At 42.3% G+C, this 22,351-nt stretch overlaps 1 protein-coding gene across 1 annotated transcript in view; it reads left to right on the top strand.

Moving 5' to 3' along the window:
• LINGO2 (leucine rich repeat and Ig domain containing 2) overlaps positions 1 to 22,351 on the top strand; it is a 451,300-nt gene that overhangs the window by 110,599 nt on the left and 318,350 nt on the right. Inside the window, exon 2 of the mRNA XM_034773732.1 lies at positions 20,962 to 21,045. The gene's annotated coding sequence lies outside the window, so the exon portion shown is untranslated. The remainder of the gene's footprint in view (positions 1 to 20,961; positions 21,046 to 22,351) is intronic.

Raw genomic sequence — 22,351 nt, 5'->3', positions numbered from 1 at the left:
GAGAAAAGGAAGAGGAGGAGTTATTGGGACAGGCTCTGCCTGGAGAGAGAAACCACAGAGGAGCAGAGTTTTGGTGGATTCCTGGGGCTAGATGACCAGGAAGACTGTCCTGAGAGCAGAGCTGGCTGAATAAGGACTGGTTGAGAAGAAAGGTGGCTGGGACTGGGAAGCTGCAAGGAGCAGGATTACTAGAGACTCCTGGGAGCAGAGGCTGTGAAAACCTAGGACAAAGGGTGAGCTGAGAAATTGTTTTTGTTTGGGTTTTTTTGCTTATGTTTAAACGACAAACCTTCTCAAAGAAGACAGGGCATGGCATTGTACACTTGGAATCTGGGGCGAAGCCCTGCCACGCCACAACCCTGAAGGTCAATAGATTCAAGTTCTGGTAGAGCAAAATGATTTCCAAAGCTGAGTTCTCTACCAACAACCTCCTTGTGTAAGCTAAGTTGTCTGAAGGGGAGTCTATATTTCAGATCCTGCACCAGTGCAGTGAATGGGAGTTTTGTCATATATTTCAATGGGAGTAGGATCAGGCCAGTTAGCTCAAGACCTTCAACTACCTGTGGTGTCTAAGGTATCAAACACCTAAACCATTGTGACTTTATATGTCAACACCAAAAGCTAGAATTGTACCCCAAAAGCAAAAGGAAAGTCAGTGAAGAATGAGGTACATGAGTATAGTGTTCCCTCCAGGAAGCAGCACTAAATAAGTTAGCAGCAATAGTTTGTGTCAGCTGAAGCTTCACAGTGGTTGTTAGTTATAGTGTGCATTGCATCAATATTTATTTATCTGGATTTCAATAGCTTCAGTGATGCAGTACACACCACCTAAGGACAAATGCGATCAATTGAAATTACACTGCAAAAATCATTACAAAATCACAATGCCAGCAGTTCCTCCACTAGATTCTCTGACAACCACCAATCCTCAAGCAAATATGACCTCTCAAAATCTCCATTCCTCTCACATTCCCACCTTTGTCACTGAAGCCATCTCCAGATGCTTGGTCAATAAAGTGGGTTTTACTTTACACCTGGAAGGTCAAAAAATGTGAGCTCTCTTGAACAAAGACAGTCCACTCTGGAAGTGACAAAGGCTTCCATATCTGAGAGGAAAAGTTGCAATCTTCTGGCTATGCATTATGTAGACTTCCTCAGAAGAACGGAGGGGAATACTGGGTCTGTTGCTTCCTCTATTCCCCCTTTTCCCCAACTTATCAACAGTACTTTGTCTGGGTTCAGACTCTGTCAACTAGCTCTCTTCCAAACCCCATTCTATAGACCCTTAGAAAGCCAACCCTGCTCCATCCTGGTCCAATGAGGTAAATCTGAGTGTCATTGGCATGTTGAAGGCATAGTAACCTGCATCATTTCATTACATGATATAAAGGCATCACATAGATGGGTGTTGGAATAGAACCTTGGAGTAATCTGCATGAGAGAGTCCACGGAGCAGATGAACAATGGCCCTGCCCTACTGACTGGGTTCTCACAGAGAGAAAATAGTGGATTCATTCAAGAATAACCCCATCTATCCCTACCTAGTTCTTGGCAGCTTTCAATCCTATCTCTTGGCCATTATTGTCAAAGGCAACTGGCAGAGTTTAAAAGAAACAGCATGGACACTTTGTCCATTGTCAAAAGGAGACAATCAGCTAACAAGACTAGTGCCAAACAATAACTAGATTGACAGGGATCATGTGAATGGGAGGTATTATCAGCATTGCTTCACCACAGTTTCTCATTAAGCCTCCCTAAATACAGGATATTAGACAGAAAGGGTGATATCTGGTAATGCTCTCATAATCAAGAGTGTTTTTTGGAGTAAGGGTATAAAGTTGCTTATTTAAGACCTACTGACAGCTTATGCTTGTGTGGGGAAATTTTGACAATCTCCTTCACTAATGGTAGCAATATCTCAGAATAGAATTTTCCAATGTAGGCATGGGTTCATCTCTTAGGTTATCCCAAAGTTCAAGAACTTTCCGTACCTCAGGAAATGAAACAGGTTGAAACTCACATAAAGACAATTTTGTGTTGTTTTCCCTAGATATGGGTCAGCCACCATAGAGACTAGTAACTTTATTCAAACTAAATAGTAAGGGTGGGATTTTAAAAAGTGCTGAGCATTGCTCAATCAGCTTCCATTAAAGTCAATAGAAAAATTCCCATGGACTTCAGTGGGAGCAGAGTTAGGCCATTGCTGAGTGCTTTGGAAAACCCTACCCAAAATTCCTATCTACTACTAGAAACCATACCCTTCACAGAAGGCTTTGTATTCCCTCAGACTTGAAGATCTGTCAGATATATGGTGTTATAAGGGAATGGAGATCCATTTAGACAGGATTTAAATAACAGACAGACAACTACCATGTTAAGGACAAAGAGAGAGACAGATGGTGAGGTCAAAGTGATGACACGTGTTAATTATAAGCCCCTTGAGTGAATTTCTCCAAATTCTCTCTAATGGCCCATGTTACTTTATCGTTTTTTTCCACTGGAGCTGACGGCTTGTGGCAAAGGATTAAGCTATGTTAATGTATCACATAAACTGGTGCTAATGCTGTCATTCATGGATGTCTCCACTGTACATCATGCCTCCCTGTAGACTGACATTTTGTAACCTTAGGATTTACACACAAGAGCCAACATGCTTTTAATTCTCACCCTCAGCCATGTGACTCTGTGCGTGTGTGTGTGTGTGGGGGGGGGGAATCTCAGTAACCTAGACAGATAATCTGTACTACAACTAGGTCTGGGAGTCTTATGTCTAATTGTGATACACCCAGGCCGGTGCTTCCACTAGGCGACCCTAGGCAGTCGCCTAGGGCGGCAGGATTTGGGGGGTGGCATTTTGCTGCCCTTGGCGGAAATTCGGCGGCGGGGGGTCCTTCCGCTCCAGATCTTCGGCGGTGGCTCCTTCACTCACTCCGGGATCCGCCACCAAAGTGCCCCGAAGGCACGGAACGGAAGGACCCCCGCCGCCGAATGCTCAGAGGAGGAGCGCTGCCGCCTAGGGAGGCAAAAACCCTGGCGCCGCTCCTGGATATACCTTAACATCTTTGATTACTCTAGATGAACTGGAGCATTGAGATGGTTGGAGAGAGATTCACTACTCACTATACATGCACAAACAGGGTATGATAGAAAAGTTTCACTTCCATGCTCCTATTTGGAATATAGTGTCCTCTTATACCTATTACACAACATACTATAGCTATGTGGAGATTAGAGCATTCACTTCCAGCCTTAGAGAAAATATCTTGTGCCCTTCTGTCTTAGCAAGGAGCCATTTCCAAGGGTATGAAGAGGTCACAAACAGAAAGGTTTGGCATTTTTGGATGGGTCTGCAAAACAACTTTTCACCACGCTCCCACCCCAAGATATCACTGGTTCCTGGCCATCTTGATCACAGAACCAGTGTAAAGATTTGGAGAGTAGTTAAGGAGATAGTGTTGTTGGGTGTTTTTTTTTGGTTGGGGGGAGGAGGGGAAGAAGGGGCAAACATAGCCCAAATTCAGCTGAATTCTACGAACAGCAGAATTTCTATAAGTGTTTCAACCGCCTGCTTCAAAGATGGAGCCCAGTTGCTTGGGCATAGCTCAGGTTATGGACCAGCCAATGATGAGTCAGTTGTGCTACCCATAACACAGGAAACCAGCAGTTAGGGCAGTAGCAGACACTGTCACCTGCTGTCACCACTGATGGAAAGACAGTGAGGATGGATGTCCCCTCACCATAGAGATGAACCTGAATGCTGTCTTAATAATTTCATTGCAATTGGCATCTCTTCTGATTCCCATGGAATTTGCTGATAGACTGCACAGTTACAAATATGTTGTTCATTGAGCTATACTAACCTAGCCTACGTTAGTAAGATAATTAGGAGCTTGGCACAAGGAGTAACATGCTTGGTTTAGTTTTCTACCATTCATTGTCTTACACCACTCTTTAAAAAGAAGACTGCATTCTTGTTTCAAAATCTGCTCCCTGTGATGTTTTTCTGCTCCTGTTCCCCTCTGCTCTTGATCTACATGGTGGTGGGGGGGAATGGTTTTCTCCCCCTGTTCTTCTTGGATGTAAATCTGGATCATTCACAAAGCAGCAGACAAAGCTAAGCAAGAAAAATACTGTGCTTGCATGGTACGTTGTAAATTGTTTGTTTAATTTTTTATCTTGCAGCCCGTGCTGCTACCATCTCATTTTACCTCAACCAATCCCCCTGTCCTTACTAACACTGTTAAGCTGAATTTTATAAAGATTTATGCTTAAAACAGAATAGTTGCGGTAACTACAGTGGCTTTGTTGTTTCTTAACAAACAGAACTTGTTTGATTTAAAGTAGATACTTATTATTTTGACTGTGCCTATACTCGTCCTACCACAGTGATACCTGCTGAGTGACTGTATTACTATATATTATGTAGCATTACAATAGTGTTTTCCGGGGGAATGAATTCTATTCCTTGTCTGTAGCAACAGCATACAGGAACTGGTTACTGCTGTTATATACTTCCCAACATCATTCACATCCTATCATGGGGAGCATATTGTTATCTGGTGCCATTACCTTCAGAGAGAGAATTTAGGTCATTTAGGACAATGAGTTCTCTTAGAGATAGACAAGATCTGAAAAATCTAATAGGCAAAAAAGGGAGTTGTATCAGATTCATTTTAATAAGGACATAAGAATGGCCATACTGGGTCAGACCAAAGGTCCATCTAGCCCAGTGTCCTGTCTACCGACAGTGGCCAATGCCAGGTGCTCCAGAGGGAGTGAACCTAACAGGTAATGATCAAGTGATCTCTCTCCTGCCATCCATCTCCACCCTCTGACAAACAGAGTCTAGGGACACCATTCCTTACCCATCCTGGCTAATAGCCATTAATGGATTTAATCTCCATGAATTTATCCAGTTCTCTTTTAATGGCAGATTGCATAATAGTGTCATTTCTCCATCTCTGCATTAGACTGTGATAACCATTGGATACAGTCCCGTAGTCTGGTCTGTGTGCATTGCATGTCCCCCTCTATGTCTCATCCCACAGAGGATGTGAGGCTGTTAGATTCTGTAGCTCAAGCTGTAGTGTTTCAGTCTTTCTAGTTCTGAAGGTCCCTGATTCAATCCCTGGAAAGGCAACCATCACCCTGTATCTGGAGAAGCCATTCCACTAAGTCGCAGCAGCTTTTCTTTACTGATTCTAAGATTGCCTGATGGAATCAGGCACAAGTTAAAATAACATTACACTTTTGTGTCTGAACATTGCTTACCCTATGTAAGCATAAATGCTGCTGTATTTAATCTTTCTTTCTGTACAATACTAGATCAAACCCAGACCTCACTCTGGGTAAATTACCAGGGTAAATACACTTCAATGATTGGCTTTCTTGAGGAATTATGGTAATGCTGGTTGTCAGCAAGTTACAGCATTGAAGTCCACGAGGTTATTCTCACAAGCAAGGAATACTCAGGCAAGGATTTGCAGGATCAGGCCTGCAGTTCCCTCTACCAAATTCAGAACTCTTTTATATGAGTTTGGGGCTAAAGAGGGACATGAAAGTCCGAATTATATATTGTTTAACTGGACATTGAACTGTCTAGCGTTTTTCTAATGGGTCCAATATTAGTAGAAATCAGTATTTATATATGGCAGAACTATTCTGTTTCAAACTTGACATTAAATAGTTCAAACCTGATTACTTACATTGTTGGATTCATTTTTTTAAAACATACCAGCATTAAGCATTTACCAGAGGTGTGTCTTTCCCCTCAATATTTGTGCTGAATATTAGTTTTTCTTCCATTTTGCTCTGAGCTCAGGTCATAGTCACTACTGTTTTGCTCCATTAATAATAGCCGAAGATGGTATGTAATTGAGGCCAGACAGTGATATAACTGTCACAAGCTACAATATTTAAAGACGTAGCAAAAAAAAAAATTGTCAGTGCACACTAACTGTTAAAAGCATCATTAATAAAGTGTATTTGAAAGCATACCTTTTCAATCTGCTGATATCAGAACTAGTTGTACAGTTTGTAACAAGTGAGTCTTTTTAATAGGGTATTTTATGTGACTCTTAATGTACATATAATGTGATTTCATAATGTGTTTATGATCTTTCATATTGATTGTTTGGGTCATTTTGTTGACTTAGTAAATTAGTAAAATTTCTGATGGCTCCATGAAGTGATTTTTAATGAATCTAGAATAATACAGTAGGTGTTGCTTTTCATATTAGTTAACAATAACAACCTGTCATTTGAATAGAACTTTGTGTAAATTACATCATAATATGCAAATCCATTTTTTCAATACTAATGCAAAGCTGAGGTTCCCAACAAGAGCATACACTAACATTTTGCTTCCAAGTGTTCAAAGACATAAAATAAATGAGGCATGGCTATTGATTGTCTTTGGCCTACATTATCTGCACAGGAACTATTAAGAAGGCTTTTCTATCTTCCTTTCATGCCTCATTTTCTCTCACTATCTAATGAAGAGCTTCACTTAAACCGTAATGTGCTACTCTCTTGAAAGTACATTTTATGGCACTAGAAAGCTATGCTTGTGTATTAAGATTTTTTTTTACTGCTATGTTTATTGCCTTGTTGCACTGTATCAGAATAATAACTCCATTCAATTCTACGCCATTTTATTTGTTTAATTAATTTCTTAGTTTAAGGTTTATTTTGTCCACTATAAACACAAACTATAATCACTTTTTTAGTTAAAAAATGAGTGTCCGCAATAACACAAGGGTTTGAATGTAGAGTTGTGATGCAGTTAGCATTTGTGCAAGTTACTGTAGTCTTCTATTCACAAGTGGCTTGTGTATAGATAAAAATGTTTCTGTGGTATTAATGATCTATGATCTAGAGCAGGGGTCGGCAACGTTCGGCACGCGGCTCGCCAGGGTAAGCACCCTGGCGGGCCGGGCCAGTTTATTTACCTGCTGACGCGGCAGGTTTGGCCGATCGCGGCCCCCACTGGCCACGGTTCACCGTCCCGGGCCAATGGGGCGGCAGGAAGCCGCGGCCAGCACATCCCTCGCCCGCGCTGCTTCCCACTGCCCCCATTGGCCCAGGACGGTGAACCGCGGCCAGTGGGGGGCCACGATCGGCCAAACCTGCCATGTCAGCAGGTAAATAAACTTGGTTGGATTAAAGCTTACTCTTTGGTATTGGGGCAGATCTGTATCTATTTATTTATTTGTGGGAGTGGAGGGAAATATGGGGAAAATCAGCAGTTTCACAAGAGTATTGCTTTGAGATTTTTGTGTAGCTTGAATCTGAAACTCAAAGTGCAACCCAAGATCAAAGCAAATTCATTCAAAAAAAATATTTTCACAAAACCTGTATGAACTAAAATGGTTTTATTTCCTACCACTCTGACTGTGAGGCAAAGATGATGTATTGTGGCACAAACTTTATTGTGGTGTTCCAAGGATCCTGGAGAACCCCCATTCCTGGAAAACAGCAAGAAACCTGGGATCACTGAATATTGTGATTACAGTGTGGGGACTCTAGGTCTAAACTTTTGCTGGGGCATTGTAACTTATTTTGCTCTTTGAATAAGGGCATTTTTGAAAGTGTCTTTCACTGGCATTTGAGCTGTTCATTGAAATGCTATTGTTTTTTTGAAGTCGCTTCCTGGACTGTGCACATGTGGGGCATTAAAGCAGCTGACCTGGCATGGAGCCTTCATCTAGAAAAGCTATTCCATTAAATTAGCAGATGGAAGTGGTGCACAGAATTGGAATGAAGGCAAATTTCTTTTATACTGATTTTATATCTTTGTTTTTTTGAGTGGAGACAGGGGGTTCTCGGTTAACACAATGGTAGGTCCTCCTCTGGTCATGGTGAAAGATAGCATAGTCTATACAGTTCAGTGAGTCTCTTCCTCTGAACCTGAGCCTTTGGATTTCTAACACAATCTACCTTCCTACTGTGGGCATTGTAAAATCCCTTCCTGTACTGTCTCTGATTTAGGGTGATCGGCAACTCAGATATGTAGATATTCCTTCAGCCTTGGAGTTTTATTTAGAGCACAGGAATTTTGCCTTGGCTATAGTCATTTTCTTAGGCATACTGATTTTAAAGTACTGAACTTGGAACATAAATCATGGTCTCAGAGTTTCAAGCCAATTAGCCCTCGAGCTTCCTAGCTGAACAAGTTTCAGCTTCCTTAGGAAAAAAGGAAAATAATGTGAATCACTGAAGCAGTGGTACCACCAAAATGTTGTCATGCACAAGTGTTCTGAATTAGAGATAATATGATCATGACATATATTAATTTGTCATAACTTTTCTGATAATCTTTGGCTTCCCTCTGCAATGTCATGGGGATTTCATTGATGTTTCTCTTAATATTCTAGACCCCCCCCCAACTGCAGTATTTTCCCAGCTCTACCTAAATGTGTATGTGTGTATAAACTCCCACTAAAGTATTTTGGTGAACAAGTACAATGTTCTGACAGCTCAGAATTGAAAAGCCCTATGTTTGCAAGGACTAAGCTTAACACACACGTACGTGTGTGGTACGTATGTATTCAGCTCACTGTAACCTGAAGCTTCAGTACTATTCCTGTAACTGCTGCTAGCACTGCTATCGTTAAAGTTTCTATTTTTCAAGGGTTTTTATTTATTTCTTGTCTCTGGAACTTGGCAAACAAGGTTTTAGTGTGGGAGTAATTGTTTTGTTAAAATTTGAGTTCATCTGTTGTGAAATAAGGGGACTGGATGGCTCAGGGGATGATTGACAATGATATACAGAGCCTTTCAGCTCTAGCCAACTGGTTTATCTCTTGCCCTGGTGCATTAGTGAGTGACCACAAGTCTACTATGAAAGCTGTTTGGTGGCTTAATTAAAGTAAATTCAGTTCTACTGAGAAATTAGAAAAGATTCAGAGAAGGGCTGTGAGAATGATTAGGGACATGGAAAAACTTGTACAAAGAGACATGAAAAACTGAGATTGTTTACCTTGGAAAGGAAATAAATAAGAGGGATGGGATAAAAAATATATAAAATAATGGTACAGAGGAGGTAGATTGAGAACTTCTTTCTTATAACATGAGAACAAGGAGAAATTCAATGAAATTAACAGGTGGCAAACTCAAAACTGATAAAAGTAAATGCCTTTTGTCACCATGTGTAATGAGACGGTGGAACTCTTTGCCACAGGAAGCTGTTTAGGTAGTAAATAGCATGCAGGGTAGTTCAATCTCCTGGCCATTTAGTCCTTGGCTTCTCTGCAGTGTGTGCTCTCCAAGTTGTCAATTGTGTTGGTGGTTTGTGTGGGGGTTATGAACATAATTATTCACTAGCAAATGAACTGGAATCAATTTCTAAGAACCGAGGAAGTGCCAGACTGGATCACACTGGAGGGCCATCTAGTCCTGGATCCTGTCTCTGACAGTGGCAGTACCAGATGCTTCAGAAAAAGTGTAAGAACCCCAGGGTAGCAATTGTGTGGTTATCTGCCCCCACCATACAACTGCATGCTCAAAGTCACACGTGCTTATGTGTTTTGCTGGCTCAGGGCCAGAATGCTCCCCGCATGTGATTGAGCCTTCAGGCACCGAAATCCATATTTTGGTGCCTAAATAAAAGTTGTCTGACTTTCCAGTCCTATACACAATTCCAGGTTACCCTATATAGCTATGCCAGTATCATATGTGTGTTATGAGGGGCAGCATGGGAAAAAGTGTGAAGACATTTGTTGGAGCTAAGGACAAACAGCATGTCAATGCTGGCATTGTAGGTAGAACTGTAGGGAGAGAGAGACATGCTCATATAAACAGGGAAGAGCAGAATTTATGCAAGATCTTGAAAACAAGTATAAACTTGAACTTGATGAGGTTGAGGAGATTGTGATGATAAGAGAGTGAATTAGAATGAGAGAGAGAGGATTGTGGGGGTAGTAGAGGGCAGCTACATAGCTGGAGAGGGGTAGAAGAATATGGAACATAGCTTGAAGGAATGGGAAGGAAGCAATGGGAGGCTATGTTACCATAATCCATGTCTGAAAGGGAATTTGAGATCCTCAGATGAAAGGTTCTATTCAAGTTCAAAGTACTATTCTTATTACTATAATTATAACTAGCATGGTTATAACTATAATACTATAACCTTATCTCATGTCATTTTAAGCTAGTTTAATTAAATGTGATTAATTTCTCAGATTACTCTGTTTATGAAAAAAGCACAACTTCAACATAGACAGTAACAATTTAGCACCAATTGGGGAGTATGCTCAGAGAATCATACTTGGGCAGATTAAGCCAGCTAACAGCCTAAGTGCATCCCTGAAGAAGAGTGCTTGTAAAGATACTGTAGACCGTTATAAGATCCTCCACCCTGGGAAATACCAGCCAGAGACAGAGATGAAAAATATATACTGTAAATGCGTGGAAGGCTTATTTCCTGCATTGAACTATTTGGCAATGTGAATTGTGAATGTGTAGAGAGTGCGAGAGAGAGAAATTCTCCATCTAGCAATTCCATCTGTCTTTTCCCCAGAGGCAGAAGTGAGGTGAAGGCCTGCTCATCAAACAATCCAATGAACACCCCAAACGTCACCATGTCAAGAATTCACAGAAAATGTTTTGCTGCCTTTGCAATTGTCTCTTAGCATATTCCTGAGTAAAGGAACAAATGTTTCTGTGGATATAAATAATGCACTTACTTAGAAAACCGGTTGCAGAGATCTCACGTAGCCCCAATATGGTTAGACTTGCAGGATAAGCAGAAGGGAGCTGAGGTTTTAAAGAGAAATGCTGTATGTTTTGTTTCAGTGGGTTGTGAAATAATTTACAGAGACAGGCAACATATACAATACAAATACTATTTCACCGCTAAACTTGATTAGAATAGAAAATGTGTATTTAAGATTGGTGCTGGAAGTTCAGAGATTACTCAGACGACAATTCCAGGAGCTTTTGTTTCTGTTTTCCCCCACCTTCCCCTCCAACGGCAACAGTCAAAACTCATATTGGAGGTTTAATATAGATTTCAGTGAGCACACAAGCTCCATGGTGGGACTCATTTTATTAGACCCTGCACTCAATATAAAACATCAATTGCAGTGGGTCACGCTGCATCTGTCTAGCTGTCACACCAATATCTTGCTGAGTGCCTGCTGCAATTTCTCAGGTTCTTTATTTATACAGGAACTCATTTAGTTTGATCCAAAAGCTATTTCCAAAATGCCTGTAGTACACAAAAAAGCACTTTATCAACAGACAGTCCATTGCTCTGCAGATGTGAATTTCTGGGAGCATCTTTGTGGTGCGGGGATGTAGTCTGTTGGGGGTGATAATGGTTTTAAGGAGAAACAATCTTAATTCCAACAAAAACTTGTATATATTAAATAAATCCAGATGTCTAAAGGTCTGGTAGCACATATAACTCTCAAAAGCTATTCCTAAAAGGTCTGCTCTTCAGAGAGTGGTTCTTTGTTTTCCCACATGAATGTACCAAAACCCTGATACCTGAAATAGTCATTTCTATGAACTGCTTGCTCCAAAATTGCATATTTTAACAGCATCTTTGCCATCTGATATAGTGCTTGACTTTTTAAAGTTAGAAAGTAAAACTAGTAAAAGATTGCTGCATTTCTGAATTCTAAAGTGATAAAATTTCTTCTGCTGAAAAACCTAGCTGAATACCTGTGAGAAATCCTGCCAATCTGACTAGAGCTTGTAAACAATGGGTTTGATCCTGTCAGGTACTGAGACCTCAGTCCCTCTTGAAGTAGATTGGATTTTTGGATGCTCAGCACCTTCAATCCTTTATGTCCTTTTGCTAGAAATTCACTAGCTCCCCAAATTTGATCATTTATGGAAAATATTTCCCCCTCCCCCAATTCCAGCTAGATCATCACTTGAGTCATAGATGGGTTTTTCACTAGCCAGCTGTAGCCAGAGCAAACATGTGCTTAGCTTCCTGCTTGAGACAGGGACATTTATATTTAATGTAATCAAAATGATTTTTTGTGTTGGGTAGCAGCCTGCTCTATTGCATGCATGTATTTTGACAAACCAGATAAAATTTATTTATTTTCAGCTAAATGTTAAACGGGAAGATTCCCAGGGGGAAAGGCAGCAGATGTATGCAGAATTTGTTAACTGGTTACTTATTATCTTCATTGTTAATCTACTTGTTATAGCTGCTTTTCCTGCAGGCACAATCTAGGTCTCTGCACTGCATGTATTTAAAACCAGATTCCGACACCCTTGATCACACTGAATTAGTGCCTTCTTCTGGGAATTTGGAATAATGAAATAAATGGGACTATTGCTGAAGTAATGTAGTAAATGAGTAAAGGTATCAGATTCTGGCTTTTCTGGTAAAATGTGTGACATGGCTTCTGAGCCCTGGAGCGAAATGGGAAAGAATGTTGTGTATAGATGTCTTGGTTCCAAACTAGAGACTTGTTTGCAGAAATGCCCTTTGCATTACTAAAATGGAAGCCTGAAACATAACTGGCTAGTGTAGATCTGTGTTCACATCTTTCCATTTTAGGGACAAAAAATTAAGTCCTACTATGCCACATTGGCACCCCCATTCTCCTTCATTATGAAAACAAGAGACACAGTTATATTTAAATTCAAGCCTTACTGCTGCATACTTCTTTTGGAATGACTCCTATGGAAGAATTACAGAACTACTAGCAAGACTGACCTTTACAGGATGTTTTATTTAAGTAATTGGAAGCAATAACACTGGCTCCTGTTTTTGCCCCCCCTTTACCAGACTATAAACTGTTGGCTTTGGTTATCCTCATTCTCTCTTCTGGGTTCTCTCTGGACCATATCATGGCTCTTCTACAAAGAGCATAGAAAGGGGAAATGCATTGCTGTATTGCCCCAGGAACACAACAGGGGAAGGAATTGTGGTTCTTGAGTCGCAATTCCCTTCCTGTCCCCCTTGCATGAGGGAGGGGGAAGTAACATGCTACTGACCTGTGGGATGACATTTTCCACACCACCCTGTCCCCACACCTTGGGGAGTAGTGGTGGTAAGTGGACACACACCCCTGAGAGCCAGGACCTAAGGTCTGGATATGCTACACAAAGGGGGGATTCTTACTCCTCTTATTCCTATTCCTTTACCAGGGCATGTAGACCAAGTCAAAATCTAGCTCTTCAGAATCGATGGGACTTCTTGCAAAGAAAGTTTAATTAAGGATGGCAGAATTTAGTCTGACAGTCTGGGGATCCATTTTAGCCATTGAAATGTACATAAAATATCATAAAATGTAAATAAGGGAGGGAGGAGGCAGACAAAGGTGCTGAGTTGTATACTCATCCATAAATAACTAAATAACACAGCAAAAAAAAGGGAGCCAAGGAAAAGTCATTTAAACTAAGTAAAATAAGTCACCCATCAGGCCAAACATTGACATTAAGAAGCAAATTGCCGAAGTATTTTCTTTGGAAAATGTATATGATTCCTCTTAACCTTCTCTCCCCTTCCCCCACAAAGAACCCTCCCCCTTTCTGTATTCCAGGGTCCTAAATGTCCATGCCTTAGATAAAAGCAATTCAGTTACTGCTGTGCTTTCATTAAACACCAATGCCTATCAGACAGCTTTGATAAGAGGGGAAATAATCCTGTAGTTATTTCCACAGAAGAACAATTCTTAACACTTTAGTGTAATGCCACGAGCATTCCAGTAATAAATCGCCGGTTTGGTTCCTTGTTCTGGAAAGCTATTGCCTCCTTATGGAGTAAATGACCAAACACAAGTGCATCAAGAACAAAAATAATAAATATTCCCTTTCAAAATGGATATGAAAAATGCCACGAGGGTGACAGCAGTTAAAGATGCCCCTTCCTTATATGTCATTCTGGGGTCCACACAACCTGAGTGGATAGAAAAAAAATCATGTCAGTCCCTTGAGACTTTGTATTGGAATGTATAAACCCCTTGCATCCTGAGGGCAGGGAGAGGGCTAAGGTAGGCTCAGGAAGGGTTAGGAGTTGCACCAGCTGGGCTCATTTACAGCTCTGATAAACTGGCTTGTGTCAAGTACTGAGCTGAGAGTAAGGAGAAGGAAGTTCTTCCTGAGGAAAAGGCTTTCAAGCACATAACAATAAAGGATCCTTCTAGTGACTGGGCCAGGAGGAGATACTCACCATGTATGGACTGATCTACTGATGGCTTGGTTTATTGGTGGCTCTCTGGAGCAAGCCTCACTCCCTCCTCCTTTTTGCAGTCTCTGAACTGGGCATCAGGAAGGTCCAAGAGACTTGTTTAGTTGGGACAAAGTATGGGGAGAGGGGCAGTTATACATGAGTGAGGCATTTCCAAATGGAGAGAGAATAGCTTTCTCTGTGGATGCAAACTAAAGGTTTTGTGTCAGGGACAGACCCAGTTAAGAGATCATCACTAGAGAGTCTTCCATAATCTGCCACGACAGAATCATTGATGGTGTAGTAGCATGTTAGCCTGCATTTGCCATTGCTGGTCTTTTAAATGTTTGCAAGACAATCTGCTCAATATTGGGAGTGTGAGGTCCAGTCAGAAATGTTGTTTTATTAGATGCACTTACATTGGAAGACTCTAAAACATACCAAGTGAAGTGGTTGAAAAATGGAGTGATTTTTTTCCCCCCACAAAAATGTATGGGAATTTTTTTGCCCATTTTCCATGGAAGAACTTTGAAATATTCTGACCGAATTCTGAGTTTAGAAAGAGAAAATCTGAAATCATTTAAATAACAGTAAAATATGTGGCACAAAAGTCAGAGTTGAGTCTAAGGGCATGGCTACACTTGCAGATGTAGAGCGCTGTGAGTTAAACCAGCCCTCAGCGACCGAAGTAGGGAAAGCGCTGCAGTGTGTCCACACTGTCAGATTCAAGCGCACTAGTGTGGCCACATTAGCAGCTCTTGCAACGGCCACAGAGAGCAGTGCATTGTGGTAGCTATCCCAGCATGCAAGTGGCTGCAACGTGCTTTTAAAATGTGGGGGGGAGTGGAGTGGATTGCGACAGGGGGTGTGTTGTGTGTATGTGGGGGGGGGAGTGAGTGGGGTTTTGGGGGGCTGAGAGCATGTCAGCATGCTGTCTTGTAAGTTCAGACAGCAGCAGACCCCCCCACCTCTCTCTCTCTCACATAGTATTCCACACTAATGGTTTGCTTTGTCCCGGAGCAGATAAACAGCCAGCTGTCAGAAACGGAGCTTTGAAAGGGCATATCCGCATTCCTGCAGCGATTCCAAAACAATGACAAGAGTGGCCACTTGACTTAAGGGGATTATGGGACATTCTGGAGGCCGATCAGAGCGCAATAATGCAACACCTCGTTCACACTGACACCTGGGTGTTTCAGCCAAGGCATACCAAGCGTTATGCTTCTCGTGGATTACCAGGGGCGCTACAGCTGCAGAGTCCAGGCGCTCTAAGTGCCTTGCCAGTGTGGAGGGGTCGTGAGTTAGGGCACTTGGGGCTGCTTTAATGCACTCTAACTCACAAGTGTAGCCATGTCCTAAGCAAATAACAAGGTGTTAAGCAGGTGTAAATTAAAGTAGACCATCTTTCACTTTAACATCAACCTGTTAGTTCCTTTTCCTGGTACTGTATAACCTTTTCTTCCAGCTTCTCAGTAGATGAGTTACACCAAATTACATTCCCTTAAACTCAGTGGGCCAAATTCAGAGGTGATGTGCGAAAGGATGTGCAAGTTGCACATTGGCAAGTGGGTGTGAATGTAAAGGTATTTGTTAATATAAATTGAATGGTGAAGGGGATTGAAGGATGTGTAAATTAGATCAGTACAGGGCTGGGATTTTTCACCTTCTACTCCAGGGAGGGGTAGAGAGAGAGGTGATGGTGTCGTAATTTATTGCTGCCATAGGCCAGGACTAAATTACCCCAACCTTCAACCCTCCCCTGACTAGTAGGAAGTGGGAGTGGATCCAAAGTTCTATCTGTTTTTGCCACCTGCTCCAGAGAGGGAGTAAGCAGGCATGTAGCCCTTGCTTATTCCTGTGTGCTCAAACCAAAGTGCTGTAGATCATGTCTAGGGATGTACGTGTAGGTTGTTTTATTTTGGAAATGGGTGTGAGGTTGGGGCAGTTACTCCCTCGTGTAGGTGTGCAGTCCAAGTCACAATGTACCGTTTCCATTCACTTTGATTTTTCATGACTTAATTTGGCCCATGGTCTTCAGAGACTTTCTCCAGAATTCTGTAAAATATTCTGAGGTCCTTCGGGGCCCACAATCTGTGCAGTATAAGTTGTGAGAGTCCCTCATGGATTTCGTGAGCAAAATGTTGTATTTAACGGAAATATATTACTTTAAATACTGATGTTCTCTAGCCTCCTAAAACATTAAAAGAAGGCAAAGTCTGTTGAATTATGTGGATATGTTCATCCAGTCTCCTTGATTAATACTGATAGTAAAATATTTGCAAAGGCATTCATGAAACAGACTGGAAATCATTCTGCCAGACTTGATACATCCCAGCCAAGTAGATTTTATTAAAAATAGATACTCGTGTAAAAACATCAGACTGTTCATTGGCCTAATAAATATCAATCATTATGCTAAGGACCAAATTGGGTTTGGTGGATGCAAAAATAGCTGCTCAGAAATAACTTTTCTTCATATCTTTTGCTTTGGACTGGGGCAAAATTTCAACTGAATCATTTGTTGTACCCAGAAATAGAAGCAGCAGTATCTAGACGTGGAAGGATGTCCCAAGCATTTCCAAAATAGAATTGCAAGACCAGGGTTGTCTCCTCTTTGTGTACAAGTGTGCACTGAAATTGCGATAGCAGTAAGACAAAAATACACACATACATTGTTGAGAATGAATTTAAAGGAAGTGGGCATACATGGCTGATTATGTAATTTATAGTCAATGTATTCTGCACAAGCTATTTTCAAAACGTTAGAGCTCAGAAATTATGCTTTTTAAAGGGATATTAAAAGTAATTAGGGAAAATATTTCAAATCAGGTCCAAACCATGGACTAGAGCAGAGGTGGGCAAACTACGGCCTGCAGGCTACATCCAGCCTGCAGGACCCTCCTGCCCGGCCTCTGAGCTCCTAGCCCGGGAGGCTACCCCCCCCGGCTCCTCCCCCGCAGCTTCAGCTCACTCCGCCGCCAGCGCAATGCTCTGGGCGGCGGGGCTGTGAGCTTCTGGGGCAGCGCGGCTGCAGAACCCGGCCTGACACGGTCTCTGTACTGTGTGGTGGCGATGGCGTGGCTGGCTCCAGCTGAGCAGCGTGGTTGTAGCGCTGCCAGCCACTGGTGTTCCAGGCAGTGCGGTAAGGGGGCAGGGAGCAAGGGGGGTTTGATAGAGGGCAGGGGAGTTTGGGGGTGATGGTCGGGGTGGGGGTGTGGATAGGGGTCGGGGCCATCAGAGTGCGGGGAACAGGTGTGTTGAATGGGGTCAGGGGTCCTGGGGGGCAGTCAGGAATGAGAGGAGGGATTGGATGGGACAGCGTGGGGCAGTCAGGGACAGAGGATCCGGAGGCATCAGGGGACAGGGAGAAGGGATGGTTGGATGGGGCAGGGGTCCCTGGGGGGCAGTCAGGAAGGACGGGGGGTTGGATGGGGCAGCAGGAGGCAGTCAAGGGACAGGGAGAAGGGGTGGTTGGATGGGGCAGGAGTCCTGGGGTGGGGGGCTGTCAGGAATGAGAGGAGGGGTTGGATGGTATGGAGGGGAGCAGTCAGGGGCAGAGGGCTCGGGGGCAGTCAGGAGACAGGGAGAAGGGATGGTTGGATGGGGCAGGAGTCCCGTGGGGGGTGTGTGTGGATAGGGGTTGGGATCGGGCCACGACCCTCTCCCCTAACCGGCCCTCCATACAATTTTCGAAACTCGATGCGGCCCTCAGGCCAAAAAGTTTGCCTGCCCCTGGACTAGAGTCTCAAAACCAGTTACAGCCCCTTCACAGCAATCAAACGGCATCAAAGGTCTGTAATGGAGTGACAGGTGGCCAGTAGAAAACTCCTCCTATACAGGGAAACTTTCTGTTGGTGATTCTGAGCCATTGCTGAGCATCCATCATTTGCACCTCTCCCACACAGTATGCGGTGCAGGTACAGAGACAGGGAGAAGTTGTGGCGGAGCTCTGCTCCACTACACCATTAAGGACCCTAAGTCAGTGACACAATGTAAGTTGCACAGCAGGAGCTGTTAGTAGTTTCTGGCACCCATAATATGGCTACCGAACACACAGTCCTCTGCCTGCCAAAGCACAGCTCTTGTGCATGAGAAAATCTGCCCCTCTGTCTAGTGACTGACCTGGAGCGCACTTTACCAATGGGAACATTTAAATCTACTGGGGTGGGGATGAGAGGAAACTATTTTTAAAAGCATGGAATAGAATAAAACCACTGAAAAATCAAGAGAACCAATAACAAGTGCAATAAGGGCCTGACTGTCCAAATAACTGATTTTTTTGGTTTGCTGACAGTTCCAACAAGTAAATAAATAAAGGCCGCTGAAGTCAAACTGAAAACCATTTTTTAAAAATGTTTATCAAATAGAAAAAGACAGAGAAAATTCATTTCAGTTTGAACAGAACATTGTGAGAGGTTGAATAAAAGCAAAGAAAATGAAGGATTAGATTCGCCAAAAGAGAGGTGGTGGTAGTGGCCACACCCCTCTTTTACGCAAGTAGTCCAGTTTTTAGGGCAACTCACCTGGGCTGTGAGAGACCCAAGTTTGAATCCTTGCTCTGGAGAAGGGGCTTGAACCCAAATCTCCCACTCATAGTTGACTGCCTAAGCACCAGCATACTGGGTATTCTGGGGTGGGTCTTTCTCAAGCTGTACTGTTGAAGCTGCTCCATTTTGTATAAATAATGATACTGTTACTGAAGCAGGGACTGGAACAGAGGGGTCCCCCTCTTGGATAAGCATGCTAACTACCAGGCTGTAGGCTATTCTGGGATAGGCTTCTCTCAGTCTCTCCTGTTGACGCTGTTCCATTTTGTAGAAATACTTAAATGGTCAATGGGCCAGAGAGAATTCCCTTGTGAATGTAGCCCCCCAAAATAAGACTTTTTTTTCCCAAACCAAACAGATTGGTGAAATGGACATAAATGTGTGACATGTTTTGCTCAGTCCAAATTTGCTATTTTTTAGTGAGGGGGAAAAAATGTTTCATCAGTAAAATTTCACCCAGCTTAATCACAGCACATATCATCCTACTGAACACATAGCCCCACTGAAGTCAATAGGATGGGACTACAGAAGGCGTACGCTACTACTCTATGTGAGTTATGGCATCACAATATAGGCCTTGGGGAGGAGGCAGCCACTCAAGATGGCTTTAGACCAGATTATTTACTCGGGGTGAATGGTGGATTTGAATTCAGTGATATTACACGAGGAGCAAGGTACCCGTTTCCATGAGGGAAGGAGGAAGAATCTGACTCCTAGAGATGCAAGATTAATATAGCACCAGTGCCACTTCTATTCATCTTCAGGAACAATTTACTCCACAAATAATCCCCTTCAAATTAGTAAGGGTGGTGTGATAAATGCAGTAGAGTTCTTTCAATTTTGCTATCAGGTCAGTTTGTGACAGTATAATGAAGGGAGATGAATATACTAGATGTAACACAGGTTACAGTGCTAGGACATTGCAAGTGCCATTGGTATTCCTATGTAGAACACAAACCCATTCTATTTTCCTAACCCACCCTAATCAACCCGCTTTATATGCCAAGGCTCCCAAATATACTCAAATATCCACCAAAGTATGTGGTTCTCCTTGTCTTCAGGTTACACAATGGTTCCCTCAGTGCAGCTTGCAATACTGTAGTGACATTAAAATTCATGTCCAGTTGATCAATATGCAGTATTATGCTGGAAAAAAGTATCCAGGAGCTAAAACTCAAACCTCTGAGTGCACAGAAGAAAACAGCCAGGAAATACAACAGCAAGCTCAGAACTCATTGAAAGGAGGAAACCATTTTTTAAGTATTTGGGCTTTGAAAACCAGCCACCCTTTACTTAGGCTGAAAGGATTCCCTCTTGTGGTTTTATGTTCCAGGTTGGACTGATTGATCTATTATATTTAAAAGGCCCCTATCACAGTGGTATATGAACACATCACACTCTAACGTATGTATCCTCCCAACATCCCTGTGAAATAGGGAAGTGTTATAACCCTCCCCGTAGAGATGAGGAACTGAAGCACAGAGAGAAACAGTGACTTGCCCAAGGTTACATAGAGAATCTGTTGCAGAGCAGGGAATAGAAATCAGGTCTCCATAGTCCTAGGCTACTGCCCTACTCACTAGATATCTTCCCTCCCTCCCTCCCTCACTCTTCCAGCACCTCCAACTCAGAAAGTCCAAAGAACGTCCAAATCCTCAATTTAACCCTTAGTGTGCTGATACTTCCAATTAGAGTACAGAAAACTACAAAATTTGGTACACCCTAAAGACAGACGATTTAGTGAGCAATCTCTGCCTCTTGTATCTTCAGATCTCTGATGCTCTTTATTTAGTTGCTCAAAAAGAAAAGTGTGGTTGTTTGCTAATGCACCGGAGTTAGCTGTATTTGAAGTCCTTCCTCAGAATATACAAGTCTGCAGTAATAGCATATGGGCTTTGGAACATAATTGAAGGATCCAGGACTGCATCTATTCTCATAATCTGCATCAGTACATAAATGTCAGGTCCTACCACCTACTGTCTAAGAATACAAGTGTTCTAAAGCTTCCCCTATTATTTAATAAAATAGGTACATAGAGGAGCATTAGAGAGACCCTTTATGTAACTTTAACAGATTATACTGGGCTATTTGACGAGTGCTTAAGGGCACTTCCTAAGATGTGCTATGTACTCAACCTCACAAATTTAAAAATAATGAAAGAAACAACATGAACTGTCACTTTAATGCATTGGAAGTTTTCTGACCTAGTTACCTAAGTTACTTCCTCTAAAGACTTTAATGTCCTCTTTTTCTTTTTCTTTTTTTTTTTAAATTCAGGTTGATATGAAGATATACATTCTGAAATACTGAAGCAGAGGAAGAACTCCACCAGAAGCATGAATGATACACAGTTTCAATCTGGTAAGTCTCTGTTAATTTATTATGTTGATGGTGATTTTTTCCATCACAGATCTTGTTTACATTTACAATAACCTCTCAGACGTTACAAAGATTTTCCCCCTCGTATTGTTGGCTTTCTATTTTATCCTTGATGAAAGCTGGCCGTTCTTTTAACAAAACAGAAGTATTCTGTCTCTGCTGCTGGCTTGGCTCCTAGAGACTCATTTTTATAATTGACACCAGAACTCATACACCCTTGTCCATTTAGGGAAGGGAGGACTGTTGTCTCATAAACAATGCTGTCTCTTTCTGGGGGACTAGTGCCTAGCGGTATTTATGAACAGTAGCCCTGCTCCCTTTGGATACTGGGCCACCTAGTGGTTGTGATACTGTGCACCCAAGAAGCCACACAGCAAACCAAGGCTATAAAGGCACAATATTGGGAAGTTATAAGACTTCTTTAACCTTTAGAACTACATCTGGACAGGCTGTAGCAGCTACTGAATTTAAATCCATTTCTTTATAACCTGGAGAGACGAAACAGCTGGTATCACAGCACTGGAACAGCAGAGAGGCTCAGGTGGTGTTTCTTTAGGTCTAAAAGGGATTCACAACAACGTCAAAGGTATCAGCATGCAGATATTCAGTACGGTGCTCGTAAGCTTCTACCAGTACCAGATTCACCTGCTCTCCTCTTAACCTGTACGGCTTTTTTATTTGAAAAAGGAGAGTCTCTGTCATATTCTGCGAAGAGTCCTGCTAAAAATGAGTCTTGGGATGAATGCTAGCGTCACAGTCTTTTTAGAAGGCAATGTTGGAATAGACATATGAACAGAGAAAAGTAAAGGAATAAAAGGCCTATGCAAATGATAAGATACACAACTCCTTGTCTTCACTGAAGGTTTTACGGGTTCATAAATTTCACTTCTTTAAAGATATCTGTGAAGGCTTCTCAATCCCAAATATGTGATGGGCAGAACTCCCTTAATTCTTAAACATTTTCACCTGGGAGGGCAGCAGTAGTGAGAGAGAGAGAGACAGCGTCAATAGGGACACCCCCCCCCCTTGGTAGTCAGGTACTACCCCTGGCCAAGTATAAATGCTGTCCTCAGGATAAAGAACAGGAGTACTTGTGGCACCTTAGAGACTAACAAATTTATTAGAGCATAAGCTTTCGTGAACTACAGCCCACTTCTTCGGATGCAAGTGGGCTGTAGTCCACAAAAGCTTATGCTCTAATAAATTTGTTAGTCTCTAAGGTGCCACAAGTACTCCTGTTCTTTTTGCGGATACAGACTAACACGGCTGCTACTCTGAAACCTGTCAT

The sequence above is a fragment of the Trachemys scripta genome, chromosome 6, assembly GCF_013100865.1.
Source record: "Trachemys scripta elegans isolate TJP31775 chromosome 6, CAS_Tse_1.0, whole genome shotgun sequence".
NCBI lineage: Eukaryota > Metazoa > Chordata > Testudines > Emydidae > Trachemys > Trachemys scripta.
The sequence above is the reverse complement of the archived record's forward strand: the minus strand, read 5'-3'. Positions and strand labels throughout refer to the sequence as shown.